This window comes from Tachyglossus aculeatus, chromosome 9 (genome assembly GCF_015852505.1).
Source record: "Tachyglossus aculeatus isolate mTacAcu1 chromosome 9, mTacAcu1.pri, whole genome shotgun sequence".
Lineage (NCBI taxonomy): Eukaryota > Metazoa > Chordata > Mammalia > Monotremata > Tachyglossidae > Tachyglossus > Tachyglossus aculeatus.
This window is the reverse complement of record NC_052074.1, coordinates 54,358,516-54,364,515: the sequence shown is the minus strand read 5'-3', so window position 1 is coordinate 54,364,515 and position 6,000 is coordinate 54,358,516. Positions and strand designations below refer to the sequence as shown.

At 46.6% G+C, this 6,000-nt stretch overlaps 1 protein-coding gene across 1 annotated transcript in view; it reads right to left on the bottom strand.

Moving 5' to 3' along the window:
• Nucleotides 1-2,886: 2,886 nt before the first annotated feature.
• The window catches only part of MYO3B (myosin IIIB), a 304,584-nt gene continuing 301,470 nt past the window's right edge, over nucleotides 2,887-6,000 (bottom strand). Inside the window, exon 34 of the mRNA XM_038751211.1 lies at nucleotides 2,887-3,047. The gene's annotated coding sequence lies outside the window, so the exon portion shown is untranslated. The remainder of the gene's footprint in view (nucleotides 3,048-6,000) is intronic.

Genomic DNA, 6,000 nt, shown 5'->3' with positions numbered 1-6,000 from the left:
CCAAGGGATGAGCAACGGGGCCGAAAGCCTGAAAGGGCAGGTCAGTCCCAGGCCCGCGCATTTTGCTCCTCCTCGAGCTTGCCTTCTCACCCGCCCCCCGCTCTCACCTCTTCTCGTTCATGCCTCTCCCGCAACCCCTGTACTCCGCAACTTTTTCTCCCCTCCAATCCACCAGACCACATTGTTCCCCCATCTTCAAAGTCTTCCTGGAGTCCCACCTCCTCCAGGAGGCGTTCCCCGATTCACTCCCTGACCACCCCCTCTCTACTCTCACCTGGGCACTGTTGCCACCAGCCACACTATTTCACATATTTACCTAGCCACTTTCCCATGTGCATTTTCCTCCTTTCTGTAAAAAACCCGGGAGGGGTTGCACAGACCTCGCAAACGCAAGCAGAGGGGCTAGCTGTGGGGAAAGTTGCAGAGGGTTGCTGTGTGACCTTCTCTGTGGCTCAGTTCCCTCATCTGTAAAATGGGGATTAAGACTGTCAGCCCAACACGGGACAACCTCATAGTACAAAATCCAACCTTGTGTCCACCTCCCCCGTTTGATTCGTTAGACTGAAAGCTCCTTTGAGGGCAGGGATCGCATTTGTACCTTTTACGTACTAATCGCACCCCCCAAGGCTCTTCGTGGTCCCAGTAAGCGCTCAATAGAACTCTGGATGAATTGACAGCAAGTGGATGTAAAGTTCCTCCCAAAGCGAACAGAAAGTCGTTTCCATGCGCCTCACTGATTTAGTTTAGTTTTCGACTTTACCGACAATACGTCCCCCCCAAACTTCTTCCAGGGCAGGATCCACTTTACCGACAATACGTCCCCCCAAACTTCTTCCAGGGCAGGGTCCACTCTACCGAGGTGGCGGGAAAGAAAGCCCAGGAAGCCTCGGCCCCTTGAGGAAGATTTTGCTTGAAGAAGGTATATTCAATCAATCAATCAATCGTATTTATTGAGCGCTTACTGTGTGCAGAGCACTGTACTAAGCGCTTGGGAAGTACAAGTTGGCAACATATAGACAGTCCCTACCCAACAGTGGGCTCACATTCTAAAAGGGGGAGACAGAGAACAAAACCAAACATACTAACAAAATAAAATAGAATAGATATGTACAAGTAAAATAGAGTAATAAATATGTACAGACATATATACATCAATCAATCAATCGTATTTATTGAGCGCTTACTGTGTGCAGAGCACTGTACTAAGCGCTTGGGAAGTACAAGTTGGCAACATATAGAGACAGTCCCTACCCAACAGTGGGCTCACAGTCTAAAAGGGGGAGACAGAGAACAAAACCAAACATACTAACAAAATAAAATGAATAGATATGTACAAGTAAAATAAATAAATAAATAGAGTAATAAATATGTAGACATATATACATCAATCAATCAATCAATCGTATTTATTGAGTGCTTACTGTGTGCAGAGCACTGTAGTAAGCGCTTGGGAAGTACAGGTTGGCAACATATAGAGACAGTCCCTATCCAACAGTGGGCTCACAGTCTAAAAGGGGGAGACAGAGAACAAAACCAAACATGCTAACAAAATAAAATAAATAGAATAGATATGTACAAGTAAAATAGAGTAATAAATATGTGCAAACATATATACATATATACAGGTGCTGTGGGGAAGGGAAGGAGGTAAGATGAGGGGGATGGAGAGGGGGGCGAGGGGGAGAGGAAGGAAGGGGCTCAGTCTGGGAAGGCCTCCTGGAGGAGGTGAGCTCTCAGTAGGGCCTTGAAGGGAGGAAGAGAGCTAGCTTGGAGGATGGGCAGAGGGAGGGCATTCCAGGCCCGGGGGAGGACGTGGGCCGGGGCCGCTACTGCATTTTCTTTCTCTTTCTCCCCCTACCCCTAATACGTCTACAGTAAAATGAGATGATCCGCGGAGCCCTCGCCCACCTCCCCTCTCCCAAGCCCACCCCGACCCCTCGCTAGGAACCGGCCCCCACATCCGAAAACCCCGTCGACCCGCGAAGGGTGAGCTCCTTTTCTGCACCTATAATTAGCCCTCGCTCCCCCGGCGCTCGGGGCTCCTGGAATTTATTCTTAATGACATTCGGAACTGCCATTAAAAATGCAACGCCGGGAGATCAAAGTACAATATTTATTTTAGAAATTTGTTGCAATCATCAGGAGATCCAGGTATCGGGGCCAAATGTCAATTCTGCCACACGGAGCGCCGCGCTCATGCAAAGCGTGTGGCTGCTCCAACGTAATATCAAGAGACACATCAAAAGATGAGACACACGGGTAGCCGGGAGGGAGCAAAGCCCGGGGAGGGGTTGCACGGACCTCGCAAACGCAAGCCAGAGAGGCTAGCTGTGGGGAAAGTTGCAGAGGGTTGCTGTGTGACCTTGGGCACTTCTCTGTGTTTCAGTTCCCTCATCTGTCAAATGGCGATTAAGCCTGTGAGCCCCACACGGGACAACCTCAACTCCTTGTGTTCCCCCCAGCGCTTAGTACAGTGCTCTGCACATAGTAAGCGCTCAATAAATACGATTGATGATTATTATAGGACGGGCCCGAGAGGCAGAAGGTCAGGGGTTCTAATCCCAGATCCGACACCTGTCTGTTGTGTGACCTTGGACAAGTCACTTCACTTCTTGGGCCTCTTGACCTCATCTGTAAAACGGGGGCTGAGACTGTGAGCCCCACACGGGTCAGGGACTAGTGTCCGACTTGGTTTGCTTGTATCTACCCCAGCGTTTAGTACAGTGCCTGGCACATGGTAAGCGCTTAACAAATCCCATTATTATTATTATATAATATAATTATATATTATATATAATTGCATTATATATAATATATTATCTAATAATAATAATAAATCCCATTACATAGCAACAAGCTTTTGGGTTTTTTTTTTTTTTTTTCTTCCTTTGCTTTCGGCCATAAAGACGATAGCAGAAACTGGTCCTCGACAGCTCCCCGGCGCTTCGCGGCCCATTGCTGACGTCCGGACCAGGAAAGTTTGGCTTTCACGGCTCGGCGCGGTTTTCCTCCCGGCGGGCAGAAGGGAAAGGGAAACAAAAGGCAACCTGCGAAGTGGAGGGGCGGTTACTACACAGGAAGGGGGGAAGGGGGGGCGCACAACGAGGGAGGCTCCGGACCCGCCCCAAGACTTCTAGAGGCTGATCCATCCCACCACACAGGTCTCAAACGCATCCCAGCTTTTTGCCCGGGCCCTACTCTGCCTTCTAACATTTCTTCCTGCATTTGAAGTCATTCTCCACACATCTTGACTTTTTGCCTGCCGGAATCACATCCTTCCCGACTTTAATTAAGAAGAAAGAACGACGGAAAAAGTCACAGATTCTTACATTACTGGCTAATAACTCAATAATAATAATAGTGACATTTATTAAGCGCTTACTATGTGCAAAGCACTGTACTAAGCGCTGGGGAGGTTACAGGGTGATCAGGTTGTCCCATGGTGGGGCTCACAGTCTTAATCCCCATTTTACAGATGCGGTAACTGGGGCCCAGAGAAGTGAAGTGGCTTGCCCAAAGTCACACAGCTGACAATTGGCGGAGTGGGATTTGAACCCATGACCTCTGACTCCAAAAACCGGCCTCTTTCCACGGCACCACGCTGCTTCTCCTCAACCCCATAACCCCTGAAGATGAAGGACTGTAAACTCGAGAAGATTTTAAACAAGTGGCTCCCCTTCTTTTGTTGGGTCCCCCACTGCCTGGGATCACACACTTTCCACCTCTGTCTCATACTGTACCATGCCTGCTTTGTTAAAGGTGCCTTTGAGGCTACTGGGCACTTGCACCATGATAATGACACGCAAAGTTGCAGAAGGCCATCTGTGAATTTCCTCAGTGATCTGCAACAAAGTATTACTTAGAGCAGTCACTCACCAAGCCGTTTGAAGTCCTGCCCGAGCAGAAAGCTGCTATTGTTCCCAACTCTCAACATGGAAGAGATCAAACTCTGCCCTCTTCAACTGGGAAGACTGTGTGTTACGTGTGTGTGTGTTTGTGTTGTGGGGAGGGAAGATGGGAGGGTAAAGGGTACCGCAATCTGATACCTTCTGATTTACCTTTGAGGTTTCTGCGTTTCAACGTGTTTAAAAACAGCAAACTAAGTTACAAAAGCAGTCGTTTTTTTAAAATTCGGGTCTCAGGTACAAAGAACACCTTACACCAATATATACAGTGTATGTTAATTCACAAATCATCATAAAGCTGTAAAAGTTTGGAAAATATAGGCCCGGATTACAAATGTTCTCTTTGACAAGAGTTCTGTAAATTAGTCACCTTCAATAGGGCTCATTTCAAGTGATCAGCCTTACAAGTAACCAATTCTCCGTATGTCTATGTCATATCTGAATGTTGTGTTACTGGGGTTCTTTGCAAAGTCGAGGAGGGGGCAAATGTGCTGGAGGAAGGGGTTGTACCTGAATGTATCCACGGTGCTGGGAAATTCCAGTGCCGGAAGGGGTTTACGTGGTATGGCTGGAACAGAGCCCAGATTTAGAATTGGGAGGAAATTGCATTAAAAAAAATCATTAAAAATTCAGGGTCCATGAGATACTTGCACTACACTGCATGATGCATAACATGGTAGAGTGGAGCCCCCACTGTACATATACTATTTACTATATGTAATATATTTGTTCTTGCTTCTTAGAATAAGTTCCTCGAGAGCAGAGATTAATCTGCGTATATGTTCCTTACAAAGCCTAGTATTTTATGATATAGAATAAGATAAACTACAAGAACAATGTTGTCCTCTCCGTGCCTCACGCTGAGGCCAAGGGAATCCAGGATGACATTTCTATCAGTGCCTTTTTTGGTTCACAGGCCCTGTGAGGTACAAGGTCCTGGCTCTGCAGAGGATCACTGCTGGGCCAGTCTTGCACAGGTTTTGTTCAAAACGCACCTCTGACACTTTTACTTAGTACCTGTTCTCTTTAGGAAGTTGCCTGTCAGAAAGCAGTGAAGGGATGTGGGAGAGAAAAGAGAGAGAGGAAAAAATAGGCAGGGGGAGGGTGAAACAGAGGGACTGGTAATGAGGAAAAGAATGAAGGGGAGGGAAGGGAATAAGGGAAGATGTGCAGGAAAGAGGGAAAGGGATAAGATTCCTGTTCTGGTGGATTTTCATGACCATGACCAGGTTCACACCGTAAGTAAAAACAGCTGAAACCAATGTTTCCAGAGAGAATAGCAGTTTTTTTGGAAGAAAGACCATCATGAAGTTATTTTTTCAAGGGATAATAGAGCAATCTTAAAATGTTATCGGGGGTCTCATTTTTGTGAAACAGTGAAACACCATCTCATTACTTGATGTTGGTCATGGGCAGTACATGCCTGCTTAGGTCTTCCCAGCTTGCACGGTGGATGTCCCTACTTACTGGGCAGTGGTATTCGAAAACAAAGTCTAGGGAGGGGAAAGGATGCCTTGGGGTCATGTCCCTATAAGGAGAGGAGGCTGAAAGCATCATCTGCATCAGTTCCTTCCCAACCCCAACTAAACCCCCGGTGGGGAGGCTTAATTAGGACTGGGCTGAACACACAACCTGTTTACTTAACACTTGCAAATGCTGTAAGTATAGCTAACAAATTAAAACATTCTTTTAATACAAACTAACATTTTCCTAGTTTTTTCCTCACCCGTAAGTCCACAGTGAATCTTTCAACACTGGCAGAGTTATGGAATTGTTAAAGTTTGCTTCTTTAGTAATAATGGTATTTGTTAAGCGTTTACTATGTGCCAAGCACTGTTCTAAGCGCTGGGGTAGATACAAGGTAATCACGTTGTCCCACGTGGGGCTCACAGTCTTAATCCCCATTTTAAAGATGAGGTAATTGAGGCATAGAGAAGTTAAGTAACTTGCCCAAGGTCACACACTAAGACAAGTGGCAGAGTCAGAATTAGAACCCACGTCCTCTGACTTCCAAGCCCAGGCTCTTTCCACTAGTCCATGCTGCTTCTTTAACTGTTTAATCCAGATAGTAAGTGCCATAGGACAGCAAAGAATA